Source organism: Ochotona curzoniae, unplaced genomic scaffold, assembly GCF_017591425.1.
Source record: "Ochotona curzoniae isolate NIBS_2020 unplaced genomic scaffold, NIBS_Ocur_1.0 contig_4064, whole genome shotgun sequence".
Classification (NCBI taxonomy): Eukaryota; Metazoa; Chordata; class Mammalia; order Lagomorpha; family Ochotonidae; genus Ochotona; species Ochotona curzoniae.
This window is the reverse complement of record NW_024466107.1, coordinates 891,909-912,824: the sequence shown is the minus strand read 5'-3', so window position 1 is coordinate 912,824 and position 20,916 is coordinate 891,909. Positions and strand designations below refer to the sequence as shown.

At 56.8% G+C, this 20,916-nt stretch overlaps 1 protein-coding gene across 1 annotated transcript in view; it reads left to right on the top strand.

Moving 5' to 3' along the window:
- Positions 1-4,932: 4,932 nt before the first annotated feature.
- Positions 4,933-20,916, top strand: part of RREB1 (ras responsive element binding protein 1) — a 92,812-nt gene continuing 76,828 nt past the window's right edge. The window contains exon 1 of the mRNA XM_040984022.1: positions 4,933-5,166. The gene's annotated coding sequence lies outside the window, so the exon portion shown is untranslated. The remainder of the gene's footprint in view (positions 5,167-20,916) is intronic.

Genomic DNA, 20,916 nt, shown 5'->3' with positions numbered 1-20,916 from the left:
GTGTGACAGGCCCAGATGTCTCTGCCCGTTCCCATCAACCTCAGGGGATGAGAACTGCCCAAGAAGCACTGGCAGAGATGTCCCTCCTGGGCATTCTCTTAGAGCCATCTCTACCCTTGGCTTTGTCATGTATGGGAATTCAGGCCGCAAAATAGCCAGCTGCAGCTTCAGGATCGACTCCTCAAGTAGTTATTATTATTAGTTATTCTATTATGTATCTATATTTATTGTCTATTCCATATGGAGGTGGAGGGGGAAGTCTCTATACCTACAAAACCATATCATGAAAATTAATAGAAATTAAAAAAAAATTATTCCATAATACTGGGAGATGGTGTCTCTACTTAATGGCCTTGTGGATGAGGGATCCTTACCAAACACACCAAGCAATTCTGAAACTACACTTATTCACTTTCCCAGTTCAATCACGTCCTATGGAAGCACATGGCCCTTCCACAGGAGTCCAATCAAGAACATTTTATTGCAATTCATTGAGATAATTAGGCATTTTTTTTTTAATTGGTAAACTATTTCTCCACTGGCTCAGAACCACCATGAGCAACAGGGAAGCTATGTGGGCTTCTGGGATCACGCTTCTGGTGTGCCTGTCCGGGCATCTGGCTCGCAGGCGGGATGTCGGGATGGCGGCTGAGCACCCTGGCCGCCTCAGCTCTGCTGGCTGCAACACAGAGCGCATCACAGCACCTGCCCAGGCCTCCAAGACAGCGCCTGCGTGCTGCTGTGTTCTCGCCTCACCCTTCGCACCTGTGCTCTGAGCTAAGCACTTCCTCTTCTCACTCCGTAACCCTTTGCCTGCTGTCCATGTTAACCCTGTTGTCTGCCTCCTGCCTGATTCTTCCTGCCCCAGGGCAGGTGTCACCCTGGGCTCAGCTGCCAGTTCTCATTGTCCATTGTCCTGGCCCAAGATGATTCTGCTCTTTGTTTTGCCCTGGGAGGGAGAGGATCCCCACTGCCACCCCCCCACACTTGCCCCAGCCGGTTCCCCAAGTCTCTGCCAACGGAAGGGCCAAGCTCGGTGGATCCTGCCGGGCCCCTCCACCGCTGCAGGCACCACTGCCTCACATCCATCAAGGAACTGTGTCACCTTCTGGGGCTCTGCTGATCCGCGGCCTCTCTCCCTCCAGCACATCCCTCTCTGCCTCTCGCATCAGCGGCGTGCCACATCTTTCTCCTCACGTGCGCCGCAGCCCTGGCCATCTTCCCTGTCCTCCCTGTGTTGTCTTGAGGCCACCCCCCCCCCCCAAGCACCACGAGGAAGGCCCTGGCATGGCCTCACCCTAGGATTCAGTCCAGATCAGCTGCAAGGGGCAGAGACCTCTTACCCCCCAGTACGGCTGCAGCTCCCCGCTCTGCTGCAGCTGCAGAGGGAGGCCCATGCAGTTCAGACCTGACCCTGTTGTCTAACAGCCCCTCTTGGCTTGCCGGGACACCCACACTCTGTGTGACACGGGCATGGTGTCATCTCCTCCCAGAAGCCTTCCCTGACTGCCACATCCACCACAGAGCTCTTTCACCTGAGGCTCAGTGTCATGTTATCACCCTTCCACTTCACACGGGCTCCCACCGCTGTCTTATTTAAGCATTTTCACTTAAAGGCAGGAAGAGAGCAGAGCAGAACTATGTGCCACCCCGGGTCCCTCCCCAGAAGGCCCAGCCAGGAGCCCTAGAACCCACGTGGGGGACAGATGGGGTGCTACTTCCAGCCCGTTAACACTGAGCTAGAACAGAGCTGGGGCAGCTGGGGCATGAACTGGCATGCAAAGGGGATTGCAGCCCTGCAGATGGTAACTCTACTTGGTCCCTACAGTGCTGGCCCCCAGTGGATCTTTTTTTTTTAAACTTTAGAGTTATGAAACCTTGCCACTATCAATTTCAGAGCATTTTCACCACCTCTGAAAGAAACCCCTTACCACATTAGTCATTGGTTCCTTGCTCCCTTCCCATCCCTCACCCCAGGCAGCCATTAGCTGACTTTCTGTCACCGTCCACTCACCTACTGTGGATTTTTGCACAGATGCCCTTTGAGGTCTTACGTATGTCCTTAGCATGTTTTGAAGGTTTTCCACTAATCAGTAACACTACCAGCACTTTGTACCGACACGGTGCACATCTGGGCGGTTTGCACTTTTTGGCGATTGTAAATGAATGCTGACGGGCATGTTCTGTGTGAATATCTCTTGTGTCTCCTTGCATGGGACCCTCAGACGGGTACTGCCTCTGGAGGAACTGCCCAGCCGCTGTGCACGCTGGCAGCACTGGCAGCAGGAGGATCGGAGTACGTTCCTCTCTTACCTTCTGTCCTCGGGAGTACAGCCAGCTGCATGAGTCGGAAGTGGCAACTCACGGGGCTTCACACGACACGACTGCTTCGGTGTTTTAGATGCTCACGGCAGTATCTGCTGGATGGATGCTGAGCGGGCGTGTGCTGGCTTCCAAGTCTACCTGTTAGAGATGAGATGCAGGCTTGGTGTCATTAGAGTCCAACCTGAAAAAAAAATAATTTACTGATTTATTTGAAAGACAGAGTTAGAATATCTTCCCCCTGCTGTCTTACTCCCCGCATTGCTACAACAGCCGGTGCTGGGCCGGACTGACGCCAGGAGCCTGGAACTCCATCCGGGTCTCCCAGGCGGATGTACTTGGGCCTGCTGCTTTCCCAGGAGCATCAGCAGGAGGTTGGATTGGGAGTGGAGCAGCCTGCATCACGGTGGTGGCTCAATTCACTAGGCCACAGTGCTGGTCCCAGAGTTCACTTTTCTTTAAAGAAAAAAAAAATTCTTAATAAATTTTTTCCTTATAGTTTTATCTTCTAGATGGCATTATAAAGGTTATGCTGTTATGGAAAATCGTGTAATTTTGGACAGTTGAGGATAACATAAAGAATAAGCTAAATGACAAGTAAAATCCCAACTGAGACAGTTCCAGCTGAGACAAACCTGTGCTGTGACACCTGTGTGAGCTAGCACTGCTGGGCAGAGCTCTCTACCACAAAGTCCACAAAATCCACAAAACACGGCACTTGAGCTTTTATTCCGGGACAGGGAGAGGTTTCAAAAAATGCACCTGCTAATGTGTCCCTGGAGCAAGTTTTTCTCAGTCAACAGCCAGCCCTGGGAAACAGAACAGGTTATGAAAACTTCATTTTGATGACGGGGATAGCGTCACAGCCAGCTGCCAGTTCCCCTTGGGTGCTAATCCTGCTGCTCCAGAACGCTCCCGCTGCTCCCAGCTTTGGAGAGCTCTTTCTCGGCCAGCCCCCACCCGTGAGGTTCACGGCATGGCCCATGACAGGAGTGGGCACCCGACCGCCCACCCAGGGTGCTGGGAGACAGCTCCTCTTGGCCTCCAAGCTGGGGCACCTGCCGGGGACTGCCCCACCAGGTGGGAGCCCTGGATGGAGTTGCTGGCTCCTGACTTTGGCCAGACATAAACCCAGACTATTGTGGGCACTGGGGGGCGGGGGGCTGGATGGCACGCCTCTTACAAAGGAAAGGCTCGGTGATGGATGGAGCTTACGACCTGGTAGCATGGCCAACGGTCTCTCACCCCACCCAGAGTGGGGTGTGGCCCGAGTCAAAGGTCACAGTCAAGGCAGAGGGTGCCTCGGGCCCACATCGGCCCTGCCATACGCTTAGAATTTGGCTTGAGCATGGTGTTTGCTTTCAGCAACCACAATCACCCTTATCTCTCAGATGTTTCCAAAGGCCGCCTTTCAGAACAGTTGGAAAGACATCAGCTCCCTGCACGGGAGGAAGCAGGACCCCCACCCTACCCCCAGGCCTGGCTTCTCTGGGCTGGGGGTGATAACTTGGGCCCAGTCCCCCTTCCCCCACCCCTGCCGCCCAGCTCCTCAGCATTGAAACAGGAGCCCTCTGAGAGAAGGAGATATTGTATGTGGCTTCCCCGAGGGCCGGGCGGCAACGTCCATGACACAGCATCAGCCAGTTCCCTGGTGGGGTTGGGGGGACGCGGCGGCGACCGTGCTGGGGCGCCTCGGCCAGCCCCGGGCCCCTGGCGCACAGACCCGGCCGGCCTCGCGGAGGAAGCATCCTGTCTGCGGTCGGGTGCAGGCCGAGGGACGGCTACCCGGGTCGCTTCGGCGCTCAGCTGACACACGCGCGCGCGGTGGGGCAGTGATCCTCACCCCCCATCCCAGCAGCCGCGAAGGAGCAAACAGCTCCGGGTGGGGGCGGGGTGGAGCGTCCGACTCTCCAGCCTCATCCTCTCTCGATGCGCCCCACCTGGATGCGGCGCGTGGACCGCGTGCCGCGACAACGCGCGGGCCCATGGCGACCCCCGTCCGCCCTCTGGCTCGCGGGGGCCGGCGCCAGCCTGGGACACCGCCCCCCCCCCCACCGCCCCAACTATCCTCACGTCCCCAAACACACATCAGGGCCTCCGAGGCACCTTCCTCCAAGAGTGAAACAAACCCCGAGTGAAGTGATGAGGGCTGCAGTGGGGTGGGGGGCGGTGGCCCGAGAAGGTGGCCTGGGGGGTCGCGCACAGCCGCGGCCACCGAAATCCTGTCTCCGGCCCTGAGCGCCCCCGAGGGCGCAAGGCGAAGCTGGGTGGGCTGCGGCGTGGCGGGGCGTCAGTCTGAGGGAGGGGGGACACCTCATCTCCATCGGCTCCGGGATGGGCATCGCGCCGCCGCGCTGCTGGGGCGGGGGCGGCGGGGGAGCCCGGCGGGTACCCCGGTCCTCCTCCGCCCCACCCCTCCCCCGCCCGCGGAGCCGCCGCCGCTCTTGTAACACGTCCCCAGGAGACTCTCGCAGGAGCAACACGTGATGTGTCTACTTATCAGGGTGAGAGGGGGAGAGCGAGCTTCGGAGCGTGCGGGCGAGGACGCGGGGCGGGGGGCCGGGACGACGGGCTGGGGGCGCGCCGGGGTCGCCAGCTCCTCGCCCACCGCCCTCTCTGAGGGAGAGGAGGAGGAGGAGGAGGAGGAGGGGAAGTGACTGCGGAGTTGATGAACTTTGCACATCCAGAAACGCCATTTTGATTCCTTTTCCGGAACAAGTTTGCATCTCTCCTCTTCCTCGCCTCCCAGCCAAGTCCGCGGGTCCTCGCCAGCCTCATTCCCCCCCATACAAACAACGCCGCCCCGCACCATGCCTGCGAGCCCGGAGTGCCCTCTGCTCGGCCGTAAGTACGCGCGCCCCGGGGGTTCGGCTGGCGCGGGGTGGGGGCTGGGGGACTTGGGGTGGCAAGCCGACGAGATGCGTCCGAGCTACAGCCGGAGACCGACTTTTTTTCTTTTTTAATGAGAACTTTTTTAGGGATGGGGAAAGGGCCCAAGTGTGCAGAGCGCGTCGTCTGTCTCTTTCCCTTTCTTTTTTGGAAATTTGTTCGGCGTGCCCCTGAGGTAACGAGGGTCCGCGTGTACACTCCATGGCCCGCGCGCGCAGCGTGCGCTCGGGGCGGAGAGGGGCTGGCTGGTGATGAGCGAGCCGGGTAGCCCTGTCTCCCCTCGGGCTGCGCGCCGGCTGCTGCGGCCGCTCCTCCTCCCCTTCCTCCGCTCCTTTTCCCCCCTCTTCCCGAGCCGCCGGCTCTGCCCACCAGCTCCCAGCGCGAGCCGCCGCAGCGCCCCGCCACCGCGGGGACCTGATGCGCATCCATCTTAGCCGTCCGAGCGCAGGAATCCGGCCCGGCCCGCGCCGCCGAGTTTATTTTTAACCAGCACCGCCCGGGACTCGGATGGTGCACGCACCCCGGGGGCCAGCAACATCTTCCCAGCCCTTGCTCTCCATCTTCCGCCCTCTCTTCCCCCGACATCCTCCCTCCCCCTCCCTCCCCATGTGGGAGGGGAAACTTTTCTCCTACATACTTTCGAGTCCCTCTCGGGCCGGGAAGCAGGGAGATGACGGCGCCCGCTCGCTCGCCGCCGCCGCCGCAAGGTATCCGGGAGGGAGAGCGACGAGCGGGCGGGGGTGCCCCGCTTGGGGTGCCGGCGCGGGGGGCTGCCCGGTGGGAGCATCCGCCGCGCCCTCCCTTGGCTCTGCGGACTTTGATCCTCCCTGGCGGACGGCGCCGGCCCGGAGGCGGGGGCTGGGGGTGGTGGGGCCCGCGCGTTCGGCCCCCCGCGCTCCTGGGCTCGCGATGTGTGTGTGGGGGGGTCACGCCGATCTCTGTCCCCCCCCCCTCCGGCACGTTGCACCGTGCGCCCCGGAGCGCTGAGGGCGGGATGTGGGGGGCCGCGGCGGGCGCGTGTGGTCGCCTCGTCCTTGGGCTCGGGGTGTGTGTGTCGTGGGAGCCCCCGGCGTGGAGAGCGCCGGCATCGCGGGGGGCAGGGCGCCGGCACCGTCACGGGCACAGGAAGGAGGCCGGGAGCATCCGAGGCGGGGCCGGCCGCCGCCGGGGCCCTCTCCGCCGCCCAGCTGTGGAGCGCGCTCGGAAACTTTTGTCCGCCGGCCGCTGGACCAATTTTTTTTTTCTCTCTCTCTCTCCGAGTACTGGGGTTTCCCTTCTTTGCTTCCCCAGCATCCCGGGTCCAGCGAGGCTGGTGGGGAGGAGGGGTGGGGAGGGGACGATGCTCCGCCGCTGGGCCAACCCCAGCTTCGGGCCGGCCCCCCGCGCCCCCTCCCCGCTCGCGGTCTCTTAGGAGACTGCGACCTTAATGGTTGCTAAGGAGCAGGGGAGGTCCTTCCCGTCGCCGCCGGCCCCCTCCCTGGGAAGCAGAGAGGTTTTCTTTTCCTCCCCCCCCAACTCCGGACGGGGCCCTGGGGCGCGTCGAGGACCGGCTCCTCCCCCACCTGCACCCCCACTCCGGGCACGCGTGAGTGCTGCGCTCGGACGCAGAGTTGGGGTCTTGGGGGGTGCCTTGGGGGTCTGGGGCGGGCAGCGCTTGACAGGAGCGGCGCGCAGCTCGCCCGGCCGCGGGCATCGGTGATGGGTTCTAAAAAAGAGGAGGAAAAAAAAAAGTTATTTCTCCTTGCTCAGCACATTTGCCCTCCCTCGCTTCTTACTGGTTAGGAGATAGAACGTGAGCCCAGATCCGGACGAGCAGTTCACATTCCATTACGAAATTCTACACGGCTCCGGAGCCAGCGGCGGCGGCGCGCGTTCGGGGCGCCCCAGAGGGGGTCCTGCCTGCCCAGGGCTCGGAGATGCTGCGGCCGTCCGGGAGGTGCCCACGGTGGTGCAGAGGGAGCCTCGGGGAGAAGGGAAAAGCACCGCCCCGCAGGGTTCTGCAAAACTTGCTCGTGGCTGGCTTTTTTTTTTTTTTTTCATCTGCAGGAATAGGAAGCCTCGTTCCTCTTCTTGGAAGCGTGGCCGTTGCAAACCCCAGTGAAGAGGAGGCCTGCCTGCGTGGCTGGCAGTGTAGGGAGCTGCGATTTCGCAGAAGCATCCCTACGTTGGGAAGGTCCCCCCAGGCTAGCGTGTAGGTGGGGTGGAGTTCTCCAGTGTGCGTTCACGTGGGTTGTGAAAGAAGCCGGTTCCGAGTGGAAGGTGTAGGGAGAGAAGTACACGGAAAGGGATTTCTTGTTTGTGTTTTTTGTTTTGTTGGCTGGCTTGCTGGAAACCCGTGTGCAGAGAGCATCCTATAGGCTGGGTGCTCGGGGAGAAGGCAGGGCTGGTTTCCAAGGCAAAGTTTAACTCCAAGTCTGAGGTAGGGCCGAGGGCTTCGCAAAAATACCTTTTGTGTGATTTCCTTCTTTTTTTTTTTTTTTTTTTTTAACAGTTTTGTACTTTCTCCAAGAGTTGACAGAACATCTTAAGGATGGGTTGGGAGTACTCCTCAAATAATTGACAGTGAAAGTTGACTACTTTTTTTTTTTTTTAAGGGGATGTTTTCTATTGTTTTTTCCCCTTTGCCCTTTGGGGAGCGCCTCTGGTACCTGCCGGGCCCTGCCTGCTTTGATGTGCTTTTTTGAGCTTTGGTTACACTGATGAATTAAACATTTGAATGGCTTTAATCACGTTTTTAAATGTGTGAAGAAAATAGCTTCCCACCTTTTACAAAAGAAAGGGAGAAAGGGGTGTCTTTGCGATATTTGCGGGGCTGGCACTGCCTTTTAGGTGAGTGGACTTAGACCTCCTCACTGTTCTTAAAACTGCTTGGCCAGTTGTGTTTTAGGGCGTTTTGTTTTTAAAGAGGATTTGGTGTATTTTGCATCAGATATTCCGACTGCCTGAGTCGGCTGGTGGGGGAGGTGCCTGGCCCGCCCCGTGGATGTCCCTCGTGGACTTCCCAAGCAGCTGGCAGGGAAGCCGCCCCCTTCCACGGCCCCACAGCTCCCCAGCAGCTTCCCCAGGTGTGCCCGCCGGACCCCTGGCACCAGCTAACTGCCTTCGTCTACCCTGGCTGGCTTCCGCTTTTGCTCTAGAGTTTTGAAGCCGTATGCAGGTCCACTTCCTAGGTCAGTGAGGCGAGCTTTGCTTGCTGCTCTTGCTGTGTCGCGAACATCACTTAAACTGCTTTCAACTAAGGAAATTCCTGCTTGGTCAAGTGTGTTTTGTTTTTTGTTTTTTCCTAAACTACCCCCTCCCGCTTTTTTTTTTTTTTGAGTTTTGCATAGTGTAGTTAATTCATTTGTTTTCTACCAAAAATGGGTTAAATATGCTGTCTAGGGAGAGGTGAATCCTTTTGATGTTTCTATTCATTACCCTTCTGAAAAGTAGGTGGTGCTTAGAGGGTCATTGGATAAGTGTTGCTAAGCAGCTAAACAGAAGGATGCTAAAATTAACCGGCGCGTTTTCAGAGACTCCCCTCCCTGTTTTACGTTATTTACTGGGCTTAATTAATTTTCAGAATCCCCAGTGCCCTTTGACCTAAGGAGGTAGATAGTTAGAAGTTTGCTTTGCTTATGTGATTATGCTTAAATCATCTGTCTGTCTGGCGGGGTCTTTGCCGACCCGTGGTGTCAGATGGCAGTTTATCTGGGCCAGCTTCTTGTTGGCTTGACCCTCGGAGGTATACATGGTGTAATATCAGTTTATGCCACTGATTAGTAAGGTTTTGGTTTCAGCGGGTTTATGGGCTGCACACGGTGGCTTGCAGGTGCAATATGGCACCCACAGACGTCTGTGGGTGAACCCCTCCTCCCAGCCGCCTTCCCCTCTCGCCCACCTAGTTTGAAGCAATTGATTGAGCCTAGTTCATAGACACCTTTCCAAAAAGAATTGCCTGGGGCTCACGGTATCTTTGGGAGGGAAAAGCATTGCAGGAACACCTGCAAGTTTGTGTCTGAGATGACCTTGGAAGCTGAGTTGAGTGGGGGTCCCATGTGGGGCCACGTGTGGCCCTCTGACCTACTGAACAGGCCACACCTGAATTTTCTTTTTCTTTCTTTTTTTTTTTTTTTTTAGCACCCAAGCATCATAACTTACACGTTGGTGAATGAATTTCCTCACAGATTTAGAAAGTGATTTTTTTTTTCTTTAAAGTAGAACTCCGTGGCCCTCTTGAAAAAAGCAGAGGTCAAGGAGTGATTCCCACGCCTGAGGGCGGAGGAGGGGCTGGTGAATCAGAGGTGAGAAGTGTACCCTGGGAGCCCAGAGGGGAGCAGCCGCTGTGCCTTCCGAAGTGCATCACTTGTTTTTAATTTCCCCTCTGCCGTAGAAGGGTGTGCTCATGTTTGCCTTGCTGCCAAGGTGAAAGATAAAGGTGTATGTGTTTGGGGGCAGGGCGGCGGGGGGTGCTTCTCCTGCGGACGCTGGCCCAGATTGACCTAAAAACTGCAGGATGCCCTGGGCCTTGGGCAGGAGGGGGCCGCCTGGGCATCGGCAAAGGTGCCGGAAGACAAAAGCAGGCGGAGAGAGGGGAAGACTGATCTAGCCAGTGAGCCTCACGGAGCTTGGAAAGCTGTGAGGTCCTGGGACTGGGGGCCCCCCGAGGCTCCCCGGCAGGATTCACCTGCGGGCTGCGGGGTGGGGAAGGCTGGCCCCGAGAATGAAAACCCTCGCTGGCTTTGTCAGACAGCCAGACTGAAGAGAAAAAGTCTCAGTGGGGGTAATTAGATAAAGCTTTTAAATGCTCTATTTGTTTTTCCCTTAGCTTGCTTGGCATTCTCTCCCTCCCTGCAGACTGCGGGCTAGGGAGAGCGGGAAGGTGCTGGGGACAGCTGGTAGACTAATCACTTAAAGAAGAAAAAGGAAACCCTTTTTCATTCAGGTGCACCTTGTTGGACTAAGTTAATTCCCCTGCTCTTCAGGAAGGCCTGGAGCAAGGTGCACGGACTGTTCAGAGCAGCGGGGTGCAGTGGGGCTTTGGGGTGTTGCTAGAAAGCCACCCTTCCTGCCTTTGGAGTGAGCCCGGCCAGGGGGCCTTGCTGTGAATACGGCAGCCTGTCCTCTGGCTGTGTGTTTGCCCCTTGCCACGATGTGCGGCAGATGCTTTTCAATGGCCTGGCCCCTGCTGTGGGGATGTCTGAGGGTGTGCCGGCACCGTGCCTTCCACAGCACCTGGGCCGACTCCGCCTGGCGGTTGAGACGCCTGCTACCTGGTGGAACTATGGTCAGGATGAAGTAGATGTGGCACAAAGTCAGAATCTATGGAAGCACGTGCCGTCGCTTTTGACCCCAGAAACAAAGCTTGGTGGCTGTCTGCTCGGGAGCTCCTTCCCAGACTCCTGCACACCTGGCAGTGTCACAGGGCAGCTCTGCCCGGGACCTGTGTTGGAGCTGGGGAGATGCAGCACTTGGTGTGGGCTGTGCCGTGGCTGAGAGCGAGGTTCCCCAGCGGCGAGAGGCAGCAGGAGACCTTGGGGCTCTGAGCGCCCTGACTGCCCCCAATGTTTGGCAATGTCTGACGACCCTGTTGCACAGCAGAGATGCCCAGCAGGGGACAAACCTCTGCCCGCCTCCTCCCACTTCCCTTGCAGTCCCGGCTGTCTGTCATCACTTGGCAGGGTGGGACCGCTCGAGGAGCCAGGTGGTGGCCGTGCAAGGGGCCCAGGTGTGCCCATGTTTGGACATCAGGAATTGCAGGAAGCCGGCAAGCTCTTGTGCCCAGCCTGTGTACCTGTCACCCGGGACTGGGGAGCGCCAAGGCCCGATCTCTCAGCCTTCCTGCACCCCAGGAGGGCGCGCCCCAGCTCCCTGCTTACCTCACAGAGGTGTGCGACTCTCAGAGTTCCTTCCTGAAGGGGCCTGTGGCGGGGCAGCCACCTTCTCGAAATGACTCAGTCTTCTGGGCCACTGTTACTGGATGCAGGGTTGAACAGATGAGAAGTCTTTAGAAAAAATTGTGTATTTTCACTCATTTGAAAGGTAGGGAGAGGAGAGAGAGCCTCCACTGTCTGGTTCACTCTCCAAATGACCACAAGAGCTACGCCAAGCCACGGCCAGGGGCTTGGAGCTCCTCCGTGGGTGGCTCAGAGACTGGAGTGAGTACCCCGAGCAGCATCTTCATCCGCTGTGCCACAGCACAGGTCCCCTCTGCAAGCTGTCTTTGCCGTGTAGGAATGAGCCAGAAGCCTCCTGGTCTGACTGCGACAGCGGCCAGCCTGGTGGCTCCTAGCAAACACCTGGTCACTGTGGGTAGGAAACGTGTGGCCGAGTGCTGCTCGCCTTCCCCTGGGCCTCCGGTACCAACGCTGTGCATGGTGCTTGCCCGTTCAGAAGCATCCTTTGTCCATGGAAGATCCTTCCTGCCACCCCCGGCCCACGCCTGACATACAGGGAGCTTTGTCATCTCCCTCCAAATGGAGTGAATTTCTGCTCCCCGCTCTTGCCCCTTGGCTCCGATGCCATTCTGAGTCATTTCTTTCTGCTTTTGCGTTGACTATTCATTCTGCCACGTCCCGTGTGCCTGTGCTCTGTCCTGGCACAGGGCCCCCCCGCTGCTGGTCTGCTAACAGGTTCTTGCCTCCTGCCCCCCAGGCACAGCAGTTGCTGACTCCACAGCCGTTGTGTTGTTGATTTCTTAACACAGAAACGGGAGTGTTTGGAGAACAGCCACGAGCAGCCAGTTCAGCAAGGGCAGCTTGCCTCTTGGGCACCACCTCCACGGAGGCATTGGGTGCGAGGTGCCCACTGGTGGGAAAGACTTTGGAGTCACAGAAATTCTAAGCTAAGAGTCGGCTCAGCTTAATTTGAAGGGGGGGGGGGAAAGAAGCCTTTGTTCGTGCGCGCTGCGCTGAAAGCTGTCACACGGGGTCTTTCCTAATTATCACCACTTTTCATGGCTCTCGGTTTGAAGTTTACATTAAATAGGAGAGATGGGCACGCAGATCAAAGCCCGGGATCGTTTCAGAGCTCCGATGTGTGGGCCCATTTTCTCTGCTTGCTTAGAGTTTTGTTTCATTAGTGGTATGAGTTAATGGGAGTGTTGGTCTGTGTATAATTTAGCTTCTCTCGCTCTCTTTTTTTTTTCCGTTACTCCTTGGATTTAAAACAAAATGCCAAACCAGAAAACCACAGGTTATAGATCCTGCTTTGTGTGTGCGCACGCACGTGCACGGTTCATACTTGATAAAAGCTGATGAGAGATTCTATTTATAAAAATTGTCGTAAAGGAGCTTCCTTTATTATTAAAAAAAAAAAACCGAAGCACTTGTCTGCGTATGCAGAATCATCTTAGCATAGCATCTTTTCTGAACTGGCTTGTTGACAGAGGTACACATGTCTCAGAAGCAGGGGTGACACCCGGAAGAAGGAGTGGGCGTTTCAAAGACAAGGGGAGCCACGTGATTGGGTTTCCTTTTCAGGCGGTGCATGGCGAGAAAAGCCGTGCGTGGAGGAAGCCCTTAGGACCTGGTCTTGGGCTCTCATCCTGAACCACTGCGTGTACTTGGGGAATGTTACTTATGTGGAAGGCAGAGTGACTGAGGGAGAAGCCGGGGAGGAGAGCTGTGGTCCACGCCCGGCCTGGCTCAGCCTGGTGAAGGTCAGGAGCTGGGGACCCGTCTGGTCTCCCCTGTTGGCAACAGGGGTCTGAGTCCTTGGGCCACCTTTTGCTACTGCCCCAAACACATGGGCAGGACAGCTGGGACTTAACCAGGACTCTGCTATGCTATGGGTGCTGGCATTGCAGGCGTTGGATTAACGTGCTGTGCCACGTCAGACCCGGCAGAGGTTTCTGATCTGACGTGTCATTCTAACTTAGCCTTATTTCTAACACATGCCTGTATGCTTTCCTTTCTGACATAGGAAAAAAAAAAAAGGATAGATCTTATTTTTACTGGAAAGGCAGATTTACAGGAAAGAGAAAGGTCTTGTATCTGCTCATTCACTCTCCAAATGGCCACAGTGTCAGCCAGGAGCCTCTTCTGGGTCTCCCACGCGTGTGCAGGGCCCGAGGCTTTGGGCCGTCCTCTATGTTTTCCCAGGCCACAAGCAGGGAGCTGGATGGGAAATGGAGCAGCCGGACATGAGCTGGTGCCCACATGGGATGCTGGCACTTACAGATGATTAGTCTATTAAGTCTCACACCAACCCCTGGAAAAATTTAAATTTAAAAAAGTTTATCATTTTACGATGCAGTTGCATAGGCCCTGGGATTTCCCGAACCCTCCTATCTAATCCCCTCCCCCACCCACAGTGATTCCTCTATGTCATTACAATAGTATACTCATTCATAAATGGTTATAAGCTCATAATTCCACTATTTAAGTGTATCCTGGCATTGCAGGCATGGACAATGGCAGAGTTTAGCATCCTATCATCAAGTTAACAGTTTCATTGGGAGTCCATCTTTGTCTGGAAGTAGACATGCATACTGCATTGTATCCTCACATCTGGATATGACAGTCTCCATTACACAGTTACTGTACATCCCCTCAAATGAAAAGCCACAAAACAAAATCAATAACAGGAGGAAAAATAGAAAATTTTACAACACCATGAAGTTAAATAGCATGCTACTGAATGACTAATGTGTCGCTGAAGAAATGAAAAAAAAAAAAAATCAAGAACCTTGAAGAAAATAATGCTGCTGTATGACCTGTGAGTCAGTGGGGGATTCAATGAGGGGGAAAAAAAACTAGAAGAATACATTTTAAAAAGCCATTTTATCTTTCATTTTAGGATTTTTTTAATGGTTGTTTGGGGGATGATTTTGTGAAACTGCTAAGTGAACATCTCAAAATGGTCTCCCGGGACTTGGTTCCTTAAATCTCTGGGTAAATCATTCTAGTTAAAGTGTTCAACGATGTGTAATTGGGAGGAGGCTTAACTGGCACGTCTCTGGATTTGACGTGTATTTAAATCATGGGCCACCTGCTGTCCGGGCGGCTGGGTCCTTTCTCTGGGGAGACAGTACCAGATTCGGGCTCCTGTGGGACAACAGTTTTATGTCACTGAACTCGCCAGCCTCCTGTGGCTTTTTTACTTGAGAGACAACTGTGTGAAGAGGCTCTGATAAGCCCTCTTCTACTGGAAAGAGAAAGGGGCAGAGGCTGGCTCCCTCGAGGACATATTTGTGTTGGGAGAGGCAGGCCTAACCACCAGCGTGTTATTTTTGTCCATGTCAGGTCTGAGAGTGAAGCGTGACACGAGCCCAGGCAGTGGAGTGAGGCTGGCTGTGGGCAGAGTGGAGCACGCTGGGAGGCAGGTCAGAAAAGGGCTTCCCGCAGAGCATGCTGGGAGGCAGGTCAAGGCAGGCCTCCAGGGAAGTGGTGTCTGGTAGATGCTGGTGCAAGGGCAGACTGCTTGGGCCCCTCTTGATGCAGAGAGGGGCATGTCCAGAGGAGTGAGAGCAGCCCTGCGTGTGGAGAGGCTGGCTGCCTGGAGTTGTCAGGGGTGTGAGGAGCTTTGCAGTTTGGGGAGGCTGGCGGGGGTGGCCTGATGAGCTAAGGCAGGTCTGAGGGTCGTAAGGGGGCGGGGCATGCACACGCCTGGCCTCTGGGGCGGCCATGTGTGACGCTGGAGCCGGGCTAGGGGAGCATCAGGATCCAGGACCACGCCATGCCCTTTGAGGAGTTGGGAGCGGACGCGCTTCCTCCTCTCTCTGCTGTAGTCTGGCTTGGAAGGGACACAGGTAGCACTTACGTAACCTGGGTGAGACGGAAGGTGTGGCTGCTCACCTTTGGGAAGGAGCGCGTGGCTTCCTCCTTCCCTCTCCTCCTCTTCCTTCTTTCCTTTCAGTTTCCTGATGCTAACGGACCCACCGGTTCCTGGTAGGCAGTTCTCAGACAAGGGAGGGTGTTGCCTGCTTGGCTTTGGGGCGCTTCATCTGCTGGGCTTCTTGGGGAGCCAGGGAGGACCCCTGGCTGTTGGGAAGGCAGTCCTAGAGTCACAGTACCATTTGACTCAACCAGTAAAGCAGAGTTCATGACAAGCCGCATGTCTGTGGGTGCCCAGATGGTGGGGGGTCTTGCTCCCTGTGCCCTCCTTGGTCAGGCCCGAACCAGTGCTGCCTCTGCCGATGGCCAAGCACTCCCTACCCCAGGCAGTCCGTGGGTCTTAATGAATGCCTGCGTGTGCATTCGTTCATTTACCTTTTCTTTTTTTAAGATTTATTTATTTTTACTGGAAAGTCAGATATGCAGAGAGGAGGAGAAACAGGAAGATCTTCTGTCCAGTGATTCATTCCCCAAGTGATGGCAGTGGCTGGAACTGAGCCCATCTGAAACCAGGAGCCAGGAACTTGTTCTGGGTCTTCTCACATGGCTGCAATGTCCCAAGGCTTTGGGCTGTCCTCAACTGCTTTCTCAGGCCACAAGCAAGGAGCTGGATGGGAAGCTGAGCAACCGGGATTAGAACCAGGGCTCATGGGAATCCGGTGCATTCAAAGTGAGGACTTTAGCCACTGTGCTATTGCGACAGGTCCCTGCATTCATTCACTTTTGTGAGTGTGTGTGTTTTTTCATAGCAGACAAAAATTTCAGAATCAGAAAGAAAGCGGTGTGTTTTTTGGTGAGTTGATACAGGCTAGAAGCGCACAGCCCCATGCTTTGCCCCAGGGAGGCAGGGTGGCTGCACCTTCGTCAGTTCTCTTGCTGCCTGTGTGTGAGCCCGGGCATCCCCTGCACTGGGACACCTGGGAGGCTGGTGGGAGCCCTGCAGCACCTGCAGACCACGGGTAACCCGGGCACCCAGCCCCAGGTCACTGGCATCTAGCTGGGAACTCAGCCCTAGAGCTCCCCTGTACAGCTGGCACAACCGCCTGGCCCATCGGCTGCCTTCCACAGTGCCTCGGCAGACAGCGGCGGGGGCTCCAGCCGAGGCACTTCACCGTGGGCACAGGTGAATGTGGGGCGCCAGGTGTGCACGCTGGGAGAGTGTATCCCATGTGGCCGTTCGTGTACTGGTCCTACTCTGAAGTCTTCACAGTGGCCCGACTCTTGGAAGGGCTCATGGAGCCATCTCGTAGCTGCTGTTGCCTCTTTGCTCTGCTTGGAGAGCTGAAATCTGGGAGTGAAGGGGCTTGCCTTCCGCCCGCTGGTGACTGGGGTCTGACGGGTGCTAACCCTGTTCGTGGGTAATGCTGCAGGAGCAGACGGAAGGAGGGCGCGTTGGCTGAGGCCCTGCTCCCACTTGGTCCACACGGCTACTCGCGCTGAGCAGTGCGATTAAGAGAGTAGACCCAGGGCCGCATTGGCCTGCTGTTTGGACGCAAGCCTGAATCTGCCCCCAGCCCAGGACCGAGTTACCTGCTGCCGGTAGACAACGGGGGTGGGGGGGCCCTGTGCATGGTGGGAGATGCCGTGTGAGTGGAAGGGAGCGGTGGGGTTCACCTGTCCCCAGGGCCTGCGTGTGGATACTCGCCTCATCCTCGCGGAGCTCACCTGAGCCCCGCTGCAGAGTCACGCTGGCTGCTCGTGCAGGCACTGAGGTGCAGGGCCTCTGGGCAAGTGGCGAGCCGCTGCGCTGGCACACACGTCTTTCCAGGTGGCTGTTTGCTTCTTGAACAGGCAGATTTGAGGTTCTGCCTCAGAACAGGCGTGGGGGAGATTGTGAGGCTGAGGTCACTGGCCACCCCCCAACCCTGGCCCTGGAAGAAGGAGGGGAGGTGGCCTCCAGGAAGTGAATGGAAGCAGAGGAGGCTGGCCCGCGTTTCTGGGGTGGGGAGGGAGGTCTGCAGTGTGCCTCGCTCCTTTTGTGGGGGTCACAGTCCTGGGGATCTGGTTTGCGATGAACCCCTGGAGAAGCAGGACTGCTCGGTGGCAGCCGGGGACAGCACCCCAGCCCTCTGTATGTGCTGTGTGGCTCAGTCGCTTCAGGATTATGTGCCCGTTTTCTCCTCCGGGGGAAGGAGGGTGTCGTTGTCTGGTGCCCACCGCCTCGCCTCGGGGACTCTACCTGCCTCTGGCCCTGCCCAGCTTGTGGTAGGGCTGAGGGAATTCCTGGCCCTGCCCCAGCGGGGATGTGCTGAGGAGCCACCTGCCGAGAGGCTGTGTCCTTCCCTGCACGTGAGGAAGAGGTGACAGACGCTCCTGGCTGGTCTGGGGCCGGGACACAGAAGTGGGGTGTGCCCAGGGCGTGGGGCCATTGGCTGGGGCAGGCTGTGGCCGCGAGCCTCAGGCCCACCTGTGGTCCCTACAGAACAGCTGGGCGGAGCGCAGTGTGGACTCTGAGACTGTGTGCTGTGAAATGGCCGTTGGGAGGTGGGAGCAAACAGCAGCCGTCCCCTTGGACCGTGTTTGAACTTCCTCAATGGTGAGCTCCTTGAGGAATGCATTTGTTACAGGAGAGGGTATGGTTCTCCCTCAGGAATACTGGGAGTCGGAGGGGGTGGTTTTCTCTGCCCCATCACCGACTTGTGATGGACACATTTGGGGTAGTTTAAGTCTGGGGGTTCACTCAGACATACCCCTCCCTCAGTACAGATGAGGCGTCCAGGAAGGGAGCAGGGGGTGGCAGGCGTCCAGGCCGCTCCATTTCCCATCCAGCTCCCTGCTAACGTGTCTGGGAAGGAGCGGGTGGTGGCCCACATGCCCCGGGCCCCACACTCACCTGGGACACCTGGATGAAGTTCTAGGGCCTTGGCCAGTGTGGCAGCCATTTAGGGAATGGACCAGCAAATGGAAGATCTCTGTCTCTTTGTCTCTTCCTCATGCTCCGCCTTCTAAATAGCTAACTCTTAAAAGAAAAAAAAAAGTGGATGTGAAGGCAGGGAGTAGGTCCCAAGGTCAATTAGTGGGTTAGTAATTATGGCAGTGGCACGGTGTTAACTTGTTAGCAGAGCCCTCTGTCCTCGGGGAGGGTCGCTAAGTCCTCCGCGAGCCTGGGGAGGCACAGGGAGGCCCCGTGCCAATGCCGCCTGTCGGACGATGCACTGGTTTGCATCCCCTGACATTGCTATGGTCTAGGATTTTGACAAGCTGTCAGCAACCCTTTCTTAACGTGTTCTGGTCATCAGAGCTGGACAGGAGGATGCCTCGAGCCAGCAAGATCTGAGGGCCGGGTGGGGGGCTCTGTGAGCTCTTCTGCAGGTGTGATGGCGGCCAGCACACAGTGTGATAAAGTGTAGCCGCTGGCCACCAGGGAGCCTCGCCGTCCACTACCCCATCTTAGGTGTCACGTGTTGTGGATGGTCTTCACTCTGTACCTGCAAAGTTCCCCCCTCTGAGAAATTTGTCTGTATTCTTCCCAGTTGGCTTAGATGAGAGCATAACATTATTATTTTTTTAAAAAAGATTAATTTTGGTGGAAAGGCACATTTACAGAGAAGAGGAGAGACATACAGATCTGTCTGCTGGTTCACTCCCCAGTGACTGCGATGGCCAGAGCCACGTCGAGCCAAAGCCAGGAGCCTGTGGCTGCAGGTTGCCAAGACCTTGCTCCATCTTCTGCTGGCCTCCCAGGCCGCAAGCAGGAAGCCGGAAGGGAAGTGGAGCAACCAGGACCCGCACCGGTACCCATTTGGGATGCTGGTGCTTGCAGGTGGAGGATTAGCTCTGGAGCCACAGCACCGGCACCAGGATCGCAACAATATTGTCATTTTAAATGTAAAGGTCTGTTGTCCTGTACTAGAAAGGTGTAACTCTCGCCTGCCAATTCCCCCACACGCAAATGCCCCAGCCAGGAGCTGGAGCTGACTCCCACTGGGAAGGCAGCAACCCAGGAACTTGAGTCATCCTCTGGGGACTCCCAAAGTGAGGTGCAGGCCTCTGTAACGACGACCTTGACCCACTGCACAGCACCCCGGCAGCACTTCGTCAGGGTAGCTTGACTCATGGAGTGACTGCCGTGTTTGAGACTGTTCAGACCTGGCGGCATGGGGGTTCTTCAGGCAGTTCACGTAGCGAAGGGAGCCCACAGTGCCCTGTGGGCCCTGAGCCAAGTTCTCCAGGGGGGCCCAGCGCAGGGAGGTGCTGGGGACTGGGTCTGTGCTTCCAGGAAAAGCACCAGCGGGGCTGAGGTCCAGCAGGCGCTCTGGGTATAATTTGGGGCTGGAAGATGATAGGGTTGGATGGTTAGGTGGGGCTGGGCGGGGCCGGGCAGAAGGAGCCCTGTCTTCTGGAAGTGGTTGGCCGAGGAGACAGAGGCTGGAAGACACCCGTGGGGGACTAGGAGTTAGGGTCTGCACTTTGGGAGGCAGCTCTGTTCACCTCAGTGGTGGCTCAGGTTTGGCTTGCCTTCCCAGAGGGAGAGCGCCCTGGGGGTCGTTGTCTGGGTACCTGAGCCCATCTCCCTACCTTGTGCCGAGGAGGGGCTGCCCTCTCTGCCCTGGCGGAGGACAGGAGCCAGTCTGGAAGTATTCCTTTGACTGATAATTCTCTCAGATCATCTTGATCCTCTGCAGGCAACACTCGGTCCTCTGACTTGCAAAGTCACAGGAAATCCCTGTGTGTCCCTCTGCTGGGCTCCCTCGGGCCGCTGGCGAACTTGGAAGCGCGAGCCAGGGCCGGCCTTGTGCCCACACCGCTGACGGCAGCCCTCTGACTGACATCCCTCGCCTTTGCCATTTCACAACCACCTGCGTCAGATCCTGCTCCATCCGGGGGCAAGCTCTGCCCAGGGCACGGCGCTCTTCCCCAGCTGGCACCCACCGTGAGGGGGGCTGTGCCTCCCTAGCTCCATGCTGGCTTTGGTGCCCCTGTCTGCGCCCTCCGGGTGGTCCCCACTGAGTGGATGGTGCCTGGGGAAGTGGTCCTGCGCAGCCGGGGCCCCTTCAAAAGCAGAAGGCACTTCATCCCCAAGTTCCATTAACGTCCATTTTATAGATGAGAAACCTGAGGTGTAAGGAGACTCAGTAATTTGGCCAAGGTCAATCCAACAGGTGAGGGAACCCGGGACAAGTACTGTTTTGTATCAGTATTCATCTGCATTTGTTTATAAATGAAAACTTTTCATCTGGGGGCTGATGAAGCTGGCGGCCTCGAGGATTCATTTGCTCCCTGATGCTGTTTGCATTTTACAGCAGGAAGAGAGGGCACTGGTGTTGATCAGGCGTGCACTAAGTGTTTGGCATGTGCTCTAGAGAAGTCGGCTGTGTGGTCTTCAGGCCTGCATGCAAGCTACGCGAGAGCTTCTGGTCGTGACTCGGCGTTTTGTTCCCTGGTGCTTCCCTGGGACTTTGTCCAGCATTCGGGCAGTGTCGGTGAGGGGAGGCTGGTTTCGCCAGGGTTGGAGCAGGGCAGCTCGCCCATGGGCACACGGCAGTCCTGTTTTCACACCTGTGCAGCGGGAGCCGTCGGACGTGTGTGACAGGCCTGCAGAGCGTGGTGTGAGACCTGTGTGTGCCTGCCGGGCCCCGGCGCCATGGAAACGTTCAATTAGTCCTGCTGTGCTGGAGCCCCTGGCCTCGGCCTTCATTTTGGGCAGGGTTGCCATAGAAATGAGCAAAGCCAAAAACTCGACTAGACACTGAAAGTTTTCAAAAGGCAACAGGTCTGGCTAATGTTTGATGAGTTGGCACTCCCGTCTGTCAGGTGATACAGCGGGGAAATCAATTTAAATTCATCCAAAGTGGTGAGGGCAGGCGAGATTCGATTAAACTGCTTTGCATCTTCTCTGCTGACGCTGACAGCGCATCACACTGAGAGGGCCCTGCTGCGATTGTGGTAC